We start from the raw sequence: 13128 nt of genomic DNA, 5'->3' as shown, positions 1-13128 counted from the left end.
AATTAGGATCTTATTGGGACATATAAGTGTTAAGATAGATATGTGTGCGTATATATATATATATATATATATATATATATATATATATATATATATATATATATATATATATATATATATATATATATATATATATATATATATATATATATATATATATTATATATATATATAATATATATATATATATATATATATATATATATATATATATATATATATATATATATATATATATATATATTATATCGCAACCTGGTAGGAGTACTTGATGAAGAGGGGAGTGTGGTTCGTATGGTGGAAAGTTTGTCTTAGACAATAGGAATCATTTTACGATGGCTGTAGTAGATAGACTGTGTATAACAGTGAAATTGTGAAAGACTTGGAAAGGCAAAAGGTTATTTTTATTCTAGAAGAATTAGCTTTCAAAGAGTAAGGGAAATAGAAAATGGCATGGAAGTATGGAACTCTCTCTCTCTCTCTCTCTCTCTCTCTCTCTCTCTCTCTCTCTCTCTCTCTCTCTCACATTACATACATTATATATATATATATATATATATATATATATATATATATATATATATATATATATATATATATATATATATATATATAATGTATACGTACACATACATACATACATACGCATAGATATTTATGTACACTCGGCAAGGAAAGTGAAGATACAGTTTTTAAATCTTCGGACATATATTGCTCAATAATGCGACATCTGGCAACTTTGGAAAGGGGAGGAGCTTCAGTCTTAGTGTGTTGGTTTTTTGCTTGACCTCCTATAACTTTCAATCATATTCTACGATTCTGACATCATTGATACTTAAATGCAGTAGTAAGCTTTACAGTATTCGTTCAAGTTGTAATTTGCAGCGACAGTTCTGAGCAAAATAAACATTTTTCGACGTAACCTACCAACTAACCTTACACAAATGAATTTATGACACCACAATGAACGGAATGCTTGCATAATCGGAAACGCGATCTTCCATAGTGAAAAATAGATTTGGTCAACTTACCGTAGCTGTCGCAACATTTACTGCCATTAATTCCAGCTGACTTTTAACACCGTGAAATACAAATATGAATGTGTAAGAATTAAAGAAATTATCACTACCTCGTATGATGATGCAATAATAAGCCTGTCCATAACGGAAAACGAGTAAATATTGCCGTTCTGATAAACAGTACTACACCGAGATATCCATACACTATCTTTTAGATCTCTATGAGCGAAGTCATCTGAGAAATTCTGATTACTTCGGACATGCATGGTGTTTTTAAGTATCTGAACGTTTTTGTTTTGCAGATTTAACATATATGATATAATTTGCATTGTATTTTCATATTCTAGAGTAAATTTACCGAGATTATGTGTTTTCTGTAAGAAAAAAATTAAAATTCGATGAACGAAATCTAAAGAAAACTGTATCTTCACTTTTCTTGCCGAGTGTACATATATAATATTTTGAAAAGTTGTGTGTGTTTAAAACGACTATGGCAAAGTAGGAAATTGTATTATCTTCTTTCACAAACATGATTGCTGGCAATGCAAACACATTTACTTAAATAATTGCTGTGAATAATAATTATTATGTCAGAATACGATTAAACCATTGATTAAACAATCATGCATGCAAATCTAGTCATTTTTATGGGGAACAGGTGTTTACAGAAAAAATGATTATATAGCACACTGTATAATAATACATATAGACACATTTACAAACACACTTCCATACACAAGCCAGTACGCACCCATTGAAAGGGTATTAAACCTATTTCCTAAGCTTCTGTTGAATATCGCTCGCATGAACTAGTATTCGTTTACCATATTCAAGCATCATTAATTTCTACAATTTTCAAGCTGTAATCCCCAGTCTCATGGAAGGATTAGGTCATATTTTAACAACAATTCTGGGGAAGATTATGAAACTGATCTTTCTTAGTTGGATGCAAAGCATAGAATAACATCGTCCGTGGGGGAATAGTCAAATCTCTCGACCACCTCACCTCACCGCCTTGCATATTTCTCCTCTGCCTGGCACTTCTTGGCACTCTGAGAAGAAGAGAGCTATTCTAGCAACCTTGGCATTGGGGTCCCCCGCTCCGAAAAAGATACTACTCAGTCAAGTCCCTCGTTTTGTTCTTCTTTCACCTCTTGTGGTTCCTATAACGGCTGTCAGCAGCTGTCTCTCTCCGTCCCGCCATCTTTCCCTGTCTCCTCGAGGGCTGTCGTCGGCATCTGTCAAGGGTAGATATAATGTGATTACGAAATGTGTGACACCATCATTCCCGGTCCCTGCCTCCCCCTTCTTAACCCGCGATTTGCCGCTGCTGTGTGTAGAGGGGGTGTCCAGGAGCCATTTTGTGTGCGTGTATGCGCGTGCGTTTGTGTGCATAGGGGTGTCACACTGGCTTATTTGTTGTTAAAAAGAGTTAGTGGATGTTCATCCTGTTTGGATGTCAACTACTCTGTAAAATTTTGAGTGTGTTAGAGAGAGAGGGAGAGGGAGTGTGTGTTCATGTGTGCGAAAGTTTTTACCAATTTAAAACAATTTCTCTCCCTATAAATACTTTCCTATCTTGAGCCGTAGCAATAATTTATATTTACTGTGACTGTGTCGTTTATTAAATGATTTGGTTAACTTTCCATGTCTTCTTATTCTCAAAGAAAATATTTAAAATGTATTTTAAATAAACATTAATTTTAACAGTACCATAATTCAAAGCCTCTTTTAATACTGTTCCTGCTGGGCTTTGTTGACTCACCTGTTTCTTTTCATATTTTTCATCATCATACACACACACACACTATATATGTATATATATATATATATATATATATATATATATATATATATATATATATATATATATATATATATATATATATATATATAGAGAGAGAGAGAGAGAGAGAGAGAGAGAGAGAGAGAGAGAGAGAGAGAGAGAGAGAGAGAAAGGGAGGGGGAGGGTTTAAGTGCAAGAACCTGGAACAACCTCATGATTAAATGTCCTTGATCTCCAATAATGTCTGCATGAATTTTCCCCATGCATAAAAAATTAATCGATCCACCTAACTCCTGATATAAGTCTTGCATCGTCTGAACCTTATCTTTCTGGAGATCGGCCCTATTTCTCTTTTAACTCTTTTGTGGTACTGATATCCAATTTGCGGGGAACTTATTTCTATTCTTACCCATACGTGAAAGTATTCACAGACTTTTATGTACATAAACGTTACTTACATGCGTTGTTATTTTTAAGTGAGCGCGGTTTGTGTCATTGATAGTGTACAGTTTAGTGTGGTTTCTTCTCCTATAGGCATAAAAAGGCAAATATATTGTCTGCTTCTAAATTTATTGTACTTTCCAAAAGTGGCTAGATTTCGTTGATTTGTTGAAAAACCTTGAGCAGTGAATGGAGCGTTCTACTTTCTTAATATACCACCATCATATTAGTTTGGGCAAGTCAAAAATTATTAGGCATCTGGCCCTTTGGAAGTTTTAGGGGGCTCTCATGACTCTAGATCATTAGAATCTTATACTGGGATTTTACCAGGAAATCCTAATGACTTCAGTGGCCCTAAGTTACCTTTCCTTTCCTTCACAAAGTTCGGCGTCGTGTGTGTGTGTGTGTTAGTGACGATCAAGTTGTTTTACGAAAGAGGAAAGTGTTCTGATATCAATCGAGCAACAGAGGTGGAATTAATATGTTCACGAAGCAAGCAAATTCTAGAGAACTTTGGTTGCTGTTGGCTCTCTCTCTCTCTCTCTCTCTCTCTCTCCAGCCAACACAAAGTTACCTAACTTAACCTATAATTGTTATGATCAGTTTAAATGTTAAATCACGCAATCAGTCGGTCTTTTCACACATGCTTCAATCTGTTTAGAAAAGACTGTGATGACTTGACAGAGTTTGTAATTCCATAAGAAATGTGCTTGCTCTCGGGCACGGAAGCAAAATTATTTTCGGCATGTTTACCTCAAATAAAGTAAAAGCACTGCGGAAAGGCACTAGAATGTTGAGATTTCAAAGCCATGGAAGTGTCAATTGAAATTATGAAAGAAATGCACTTGGAGATGGCTAGTTAATTTTTACATAACATACATCGAGGAATTCAGTCTTTCATCAGATCTGTTGTAGAAAAGAATTTAATTTTTTCGTTTTTATATATATATATATATATATATATATATATATATATATATATATATATATATATATATATATATATTGTATACATGAGTATAACGTGTAAACACTTTGAATGTTTTGAAATAACACGAAAGCGCTTGGTACTTCATTCTTATATTTTTCCAGAGGCCTCGGCTGAATATATATTCACATACATACAGCAATAAATTAATACGTTATATAAAAATGTGTGTGTGTGTGTCGTGTATACGTGTGTGTCTGTGTCTGCGTCGAGCAACATGACATAATTGCTATAAGTTCGATGCAGTTGCAAAAGTACTAATGTGTTGTCAGCAATTTTGCCGTTCATGCACACTGCTGTGGATATTCACCAGTAGCTGGTTTCTCCATGACCTGCAGGATCAAGGAAGAACACTCAGAACAGGAAAACTGTTCACAGCCTCAGCCATTTCATATATGTACGCAGATTGCCTATGAGCAGTGCCTCAGTTTCCTAGCACACACTGCTACGCTCACCTGTATCTCGTTTACACTTTCTTACATCTTGGATATGAAAAACCTTCCATTCCAACACTTCGGAGACTTCCTAATTATTGAAACTTTCATCAACCAATTGTTTTTCATTCTCTTCATTATATACCCTTTCACCAACCGGTTTTTTTTATTCTTGCATATTAAATAAAAAGGCACTTACGCACTTACTTCATAAATCTGATCACTGATCCCAAAGATCATATATTATGCACACTTCTTTCTTGTAACCCTTCTGATTCTGTTTTACTCTTTTGTTTTTCGTTTTATTCTTCATTAAACTTCAGTTTCGTGAGGTAGAGCTGGGTCAACAGTTGCTCCTGCATCCCAGCTTTTGCTTCCATCGACACTCCTGTTCTCCTCCAAACCTCTTGCGATTCACCCCATCGCCTCTTTCTACCAATATCCATTACTTTTATATAGCTCAGCCTCTTCCTTCTTTCATCTTCAACGCTTCACTCATGCAGGCGTTTCATCTCTCTCATTTTTCTCATGGTATGAACACTCAAACCAGTTTCCAGCTTTTTTTTTTACTATCCTTAACAAACACTGTATAGTCTTTAAACTCTAGGCACTCCACATTCCATTCACCATCCTCTTATTTATGTCACAAACACAAACTTGCTCTTCGAAACCATGAAGCAAGACGGCTCACCATCATTTGAAACTGGAAAACTGAAAACGTATGAAAATTCTAAATATTATAATTTTGCTCCTGGCATGAAGATAAACCTTTGGTTAAGGTTTCTTTTATATATAAATTCTTGCTCTCTTCCTTTCTTTTGTAAAATCCTTTTTCTGCAAATTGAAATACACAAGACAAAAATTAAATTGCTTCAAGATAGTTAGGAACGTAATTTTCGACTTAATTTTAATCCCTGCATATTATTTGATACCCGTGCACCAGTTTGATTGCAGACAATTTCTTATCTGAAGAATGGAGAATAATAGTAAAATAAGTAAAAGACTGATATCATGTAAAATCCCTGGTGAAGGAAAATATTATTAGTGGTAAAGATGCAATTAAGCTTCAAGTATATATACATTTTATCGAGCATACACACACACACACAGACAAAAGATAAAAAAGAAATATATATATATATATATATATATATATATAGAGAGAGAGAGAGAGAGAGAGAGAGAGAGAGAGAGAGAGAGAGAGAGAGAGAGAGAGAGAGAGAGAGAGAGAGAGAGAGCAGCCTTGGAAGGGGATTTTTCACTACACTCGGTGGATAGAGATAGTTAAGCGTCTTCCGAATTGACAGGTATAAAAATGTTGCAGATATGATTAATTTTGCTCTGCAAAAGTCGTGTTGCAAAATTCTCTATTGATTTACGCTTATTTGTAGTTTTATTTTTGTTGTTTGCGGAGAGATGTTGCAAAATTAGAAATCTGGAAGCGTTTTACATCATGGAAACATTTCGTCCAATCTATTGTTCTAGATTCTAGAATATCCAAAGCACTGGTTAGTATGCAGAGCAGTGCACTTTTAGCTAGTGTTTTCAGTATATTTTAGTTACTTTCAGGCCAATAATGTGGACCCTTGTTAGAGAACTTGCTGTTTACAGTAGACAACAATACTAATAAGCGAAACTATATTGAAAAGGAAGGTATGGAGAAGGTACTGATGAGTCTCCAGAATCTGTTCAATTTCGGTATTGTGTTCGTTTTGTCATTGTTCGAATTCTGTTTACTCTGCCGCAGGCTTCTGCTCAGAGAGATGAAATAAAGATGAAATTTTTTTCACAATTCTTGAATTATTTTTTTTTTACTCAAGCACGGGAGCAAATTGTAATTCTTTTCTATTGTAATTGCTGTGTAGACTATGGAAGTATTCTCTCTCTCTCTCTCTCTCTCTCTCTCTCTCTCTCTCTCTCTCTCTCTCTCTCTCAAAAAGGTATAATTGTTATGGTAATTTTATTCTGTTTTCAGAGTGCCGTACTAAGGAGGCGCTATTGCCAAAGCAAGGGAATGAAAGAGACAAAATGAAATGCCAAGGAGTAGTTTTCTATTTGCTCTTTTCATGCTTACTAAAAGACCATTGCAATGTAGTTGTTATTAACCTCGAATTAGCACACCTGAATGATATATGTAATTATGAAACGAAATAAATCTACTTTCAAATGTTTTTATAATGATTCCTAAGAGAAACTGGCTTTTCTTTTCCTGCAATGCACGGAATTTTTTCGCAATTCCCAAGGCGTGTTACTAAAAGCAACTGAAGAAAATGGAAAATAATGACTTCTTTACTTCAAGGCCGGCCGGGGTTTTACGGTAATGGGAGTAGAATGCCCCTTGATTCCGACATCATTGACCTCTCCATTTCATTCCTTTCTCTGTTCATTTTGTTTAGCTTGGGCTTCTATATATGTGTGTGCATATGTATATATATATATATATATATATATATATATATATATATATATATATATATATATATATATATATATATATATATATATTTATTTATTTATTTATTTATGTATTTAGTTAGTTATTTATTTATTATATATACATGGTATTTTGTGTGGAAATTCATTATATAATATATATATATACATATATATATAAAGACAAAATCCACGAAGGAAAGAGAAAAACTGGAGTGCTGTGAGGACGACAGTCGAAAGACCTCGCAGCACTCCATTGTTTCTCATTCCTCCGTGGATTTTGTCCTTATTTATATATTCATCACGTTCCATATTTTCGTGACTCAATATATATATATATATATATATATATATATATATATATATATATATATATATATATATATATATATATATATATATATATATATATATATATATATATATATATATATATATATATATATATATATATATATATATATATATGTTCTATGTAACTTCAAATAGGCCTATGTTATACCATTTTCAAGCTCCTTCCCTTTAGTACATTATTTTTTTCAGAATTTAATGAGACAGAAGTTTAATGATATTGCTGTATTTGTCGATTTTCGAACTGATCTTCGAATAACTACGAATGGATATCAATTAAGGAAGTATATTAATTAGATTATACCTTCTTAACTCTTGCACTAATCCGTTGATCTCTTGGCAAGATTCAGATGAAATCTAGGGGTCGGTGGTGTTACTTGTTGTTGCTTCGCCTCAAATTTTGGACTCGGTTGTCATAAACTGGCGTTTAGACGAAGTAACTAACTACAGTAATATGTTGAAGGCAGTAAGTTTTCTTCTTATGATTCACGTAGAATATTTCTTCAGTCTTGGTTGGACTTTACTATTGCAGGATGTATAATTTAGTTACCGAAAACTGGAACATTATACCGTAACTGTTTCTTGTCTCCGTTATGCTTAAGTCACTTAGTTTCCTGTAGGCAAAAAAAAAAAGAATTCATAGCGGATGCAGATGTGCAGATGTGGAACAGTTAATGAGAAACGAGATGTTTTCAGGACTTCGTAGTATTATGAGTTCATTAATATCTGCAGCCGTATTTCAGTGACATACTATATATTCATTTATGTTTTTTATACAAACAGACGTACATGCGATCTGTTAATCAATCCATTTCTTCATCAAAAGATAAAAAAATTACAAATAACTTTAGTGCATATATTTTCAAAAATTTTGCATAATTTAAGACATTTCTCCTTGTTCTGGACATAGTGGTGGTCTTTGAAATTTGAAGAAATGTTTAAAAGAAGAAGAAGTTTTATTTTTAAATCGAGTCCATATGGTTTTTTGTTATATATATATATATATATATATATATATATATATATATATATATATATATATATATATATATATATATATATATATATGTAAATATACATATACACACGTATATATTATGTGTACATATGCATATATATATATATATATATATATATATATATATATATATATATATATATATATATATATATATATATATATATATATATAACAATATTTTAAAATTAGGTACTTACTCCTTTAAGTGTCATATTACCAAAGTAATCTGCACTAAAAGTAGAATAACGAAGGAGATGTAAAATCCGACTAAAGATTAAGTTTTTATTCGACCAGCCTTCAAAAAACCCCAGATAGAATTCTGACCTGTTCGAGGCACCTGTTGCAGACCTGGCAGTCTCCCCCTTTTCCCCTTTAAGAAGTGAAATGGATTAGCCGGTTTCCTATTTTGCTCTTAACCCGGGTGACAATGCCGACCTTTCGTAACAGCTCGTGATTTTGTTATTTGTGGCTGTAGTTTCCCACCGCCAATTTTTGTTTTCAGTTCCCCTTCCCACCCAGGTAACCCTCCCCTTTTCCCTTCAAACAAACTCCCTCCCCCCCCCACTTCCCCTAATACGAACCTAAATCTTTTATTTACGTTTTTTCATAATATGCTCTTTTGGTTGCATTTGCCGTGCTTAGAATTTTTGTGTTTGTGGCTTGTGTATCTTATCTGTTTGTGAATATTAAATGAAGATATATTTTTACTTTAATGAAAATGACGCTATTCAGTTGATGCTGAATCATGAGAACTGATTGAAGATACATTTTTATTTTTCTTGAAAATGACGCTTTCAGTTCATGCTGAATCAGACCTGATCAGAACTTAGTCTTTTTCACTTTTTGTAAAGATGGATTTTAACCACTATGATACTTTAAATTAGTCTTTGAGATACTGAATATTCCGTAGAGCTGCAGAAACGGATATAATGGTTTAAACCCTGGACAGCCAGTGCAACATCACTGCTTAGTAAAACTTCCCCACCTACCAGAGGCTCGAACCACATGTCCGCAAGAAGAGAAACATGGCAAGTTCCGATATTTCTGTTCATCTGACCCAGTTTACCACGTGGTGTATATTTGGAGGATTTAGTTTTTAGTCTTTCTACTCAAGGTTGACAAGAAAATACTCTAAACATAATTTGATTGCCGCACTGTCATCAGTCATCTTAGCACACATCAGTACTGCGTCATCCCATTTTGCACCGTCATCAATGCCTTTTTAGCACAAATCACGACTTCATCCTAGTATATGGTTTCCAGAAGTTTAACTGGACATATCTTCCTGGAACAACCTCTTATCTTTCAAGCACTGACAATGAGAGAGCCATCATACGACGGACATTCGAAAGATCTTCAGTTGAAGATACTGATGTCTTAGGGAGCACTCAGAGATTACAAAATGTTCTTCGGATCAGAGGAACTGGTTCCTATGGGGGTTCTGGAGCCAGGTTCTACGTACACCTGGATGACGGCAGGTGAAAGGCTGATGTTCTATTGGTGCGCCCTAGTCCTTTCAGCTCAGATATACACTTTGTTTGTGACTTACATATACAACCTGTGAAGGACATGTCCCTTTCCAATAAAATGATTTTGGTTAGTATAGATGATCATAAGTCGTCCTGTTTATGACAGTAAAAGAAAGACTGCCCACGTGATTAAAATGGAGAATTTTTAGTTCTTAGGTTTTTATATATATATATATATATATATATATATATATATATATATATATATATATATATATATATATATATATATATATATATATATGTATATGCACAAACAAACCATTTCACTAACAGGAAGTGTCTCCAGATAAAAAAAGAAACATTATGGCGACCGTTGCTACATTCATACATTAACTCATGTAACATAGATGAACCTCCTGGGTAGAAAGCTTTGATGATATTGTTGGTTCATTCACTACGGAAAACTCATCAGCAGCATGTCGAACTTCCCGTACACACACTGCGCCATTGGCCTCTATCTTTCCAGTACCCTTGTGGTTCCTGGATATTAAGAATCTTCTTTTCAAATGCCTTCTTTACACCATTTATCAAGCGATTTAGGTGTTTATCTTCTGTGGCCTTTTAGCGCTTCCGAATTAGACAGCCTTTTCCCCAACTATCGTCCTCTGTTCTTCTACATGACCCAACGATTTCTAAACACTGATCCATCCTCTCACCTATGCTAACTCTTTTACCACTTCTTTTACGTATCTCTACGTGTCTTATCCTTTCATGTGACAGTAAGTAGCAAAAATGCAATGATTTGCCATTCCTGGTACCAACGGGAGTGAAAAGAATAAGGCTGGTGGAAAAAAGTGTATAATTCGGAAGTATTACGAGGGTAGAGGAGAGAAAATCCTCGTAAGTACTCTATAGTTAGAAGAGAAGGGTTCCTGAAAAAATTAGAGCCTTAATATTTAGTAAGGGCGAGAGTTATACTAGTGCAATGTGTTGGGGGTTCGATGTGCGGCTAATGGTCTCGATGATTAGGTGAATGAAGTTTCATCCATGATTTATCAATTAACATGTGAATGTGGCAGTGACTGGCGTTATGTTTTCTTTGGAGCCACTTGCTGTTAATGGAAACTGTTCAATGTTTTAAAAAAATATGCTAAAATCCCAGTGAGTGTGTATAGATGCGAGTACTCAGCCACCGGTCCTTATTACCTGTACAAAAAAAAATGCTGTGTAATTTATTTGCTTTCCTGACATCCTTTTGTTTTGCTCAAAAATATTAGAGAGTTTTTCCATAGTATCTGGAGATGTTATATAGTTTTCCTAGTAAAATATTACCTGATATTTTTGTAAAATTATTAAAAGGAGCTATGACGCCGAGTTATTTTTATTTGAACCTTCGAAAAAGTTCCTCTATTTTGGCATGATTATCCTTGTAGTTTATAAACCCCTGTTAGTTCATATAAGAGTCCTCACATGCGTATATACATACGTACATGCATGATGGCATGCATGATAGCAGATAGTTTTAGAAAAGAAAGATACCACTGTTCAGTCCTCAAGTTGCAACCTTGTACAAGAACCTTCTGTTTCATTACCAAAGTAAGTAAACAGAAGACTAGTAGTTTCCCTGTCCTGAATGCGCTATAATTCTTAGCTTTTTCGTACACCACAGTTTTTTCGTAGGTTTCAGGACCCTACCTTTTCCTTATCTTTGCACTATTTTTACGTCCATACATTCTTGTACTTGGATGCGTCCCATTGTATGTGTATAGTCACACTATCCTTTTATTATTGGAGCTGGTTTTATTTAATCTTTTTTTCTACCATTTCTACATTTTTTTTTACCATTACTAGATAATTGATTTTAACCAAGCCCATGATTTTCCTCTTATGACAATTCTTTAAAGCAGCCTTGCCCAGTAATTCTAACATTTATCGTATGCAGCTGCTAACACTCCTTCACAAAACTCGTGTAAATAGTCTTGAGCTGATCTTTCCTCTCTATAGTTAAAGCTTCTCGTTTATTGTATCGTCATTTGTGGAGCTCATCTGTTAAGCCCGTAAGAATTTACCTTCATTCTCCGACGACCTAAAATGATTTTCTACTCTCTAAACTTTGGCCTAAGCTAATCTCAATAACTTTAACCCCCCCCCACACACACACACAAAACTTGTAATGTCTTATAAATTATGTCCCTTTGTGATAATTTTTCTCTAACTTTCCTTTCAGTTTCGTTATTTTTTCTTTTTAATCATATAACTTACTTCCAGTTACTACTCTTCCTACACCTGTATTTCAAATAGTTTCTTCCTCTCTCGCACTCATTTCATTATTCTTCGCCCATCTGATCTCTCTTTAAGTTTTTGTACTAATTTGCATAAAACACCTTTTTAAGTAGCACTGTTTGATGTATCATTCAAGCAGTTAGTGTTTAAACCCTCCCTTACTCTCTGCCCATTGCATCAGTACAGCAACGATCTTACTGTTCCTCCGTCTGCCCCTCGAGGCAGCTTAAATATTTCTTGTGTAGTAATGCATAATCCGTGTTCTTTGTCTTAAAACTCTCGTTTTATCTTGTGTATTAATAAACCTTCCCAAGTGGTGCTGTTCGCATTCTACTGTACATTGGTACTTCAAGACCACAAACATTCTCTTCATCTTCAGACTTGATTGCATATTGACATTGGTATTACTTCAGGTTTTCCATAATTAACTCACACACTATATATACGTAAATTTTACATATATATATATATATATATATATATATATATATATATATATATATATGCATGCATGCTGATTTGACTTTGATTGAGAGCCATCAGTGTTGGAGCAACAGGGAATTGCAATTCAAGGTAACTAACCGACATTGTTCAGAGACCAGGTAATTGATGTGGAATCTGAATTGATTCTCCAGGATGTATATTCCATCGAATGAGCTTTATGTATATATATATATATATATATATATATATATATATATATATATATATATATATATATATATATACTCGTTTATGTATATATAGACGAGAAGATTAAATATCTCTTTAACCATTGTTTGATTTATTATTACATCAAGGCCGTTAACAAACAAAGGTGGAAATTCTGTATTCTAGTGCAGTAGAAGTACCTTCCATTTTAACTTTAATTTTTGTATTGTAGTCGAACCGTTATAATGT

General features: G+C 33.8%; 1 long non-coding RNA gene across 1 annotated transcript; it reads left to right on the top strand.

Annotated features, from left to right (window-relative positions):
* The first annotated feature begins 1710 nt into the window (after positions 1–1710).
* On the top strand, positions 1711–11316 carry LOC136852572 (uncharacterized). Its single transcript, XR_010857186.1, has 2 exons — positions 1711–2266; positions 9384–11316. It is a non-coding gene; the product is annotated as an uncharacterized lncRNA (long non-coding RNA).
* The last annotated feature ends 1812 nt before the right edge of the window (positions 11317–13128 follow it).

This window comes from Macrobrachium rosenbergii, chromosome 25 (genome assembly GCF_040412425.1).
Source record: "Macrobrachium rosenbergii isolate ZJJX-2024 chromosome 25, ASM4041242v1, whole genome shotgun sequence".
In the NCBI taxonomy this organism is placed as follows: domain Eukaryota; kingdom Metazoa; phylum Arthropoda; class Malacostraca; order Decapoda; family Palaemonidae; genus Macrobrachium; species Macrobrachium rosenbergii.
Note: the sequence above shows the minus strand (reverse complement) of the source record. Positions and strands in the feature narration are given on the sequence as shown.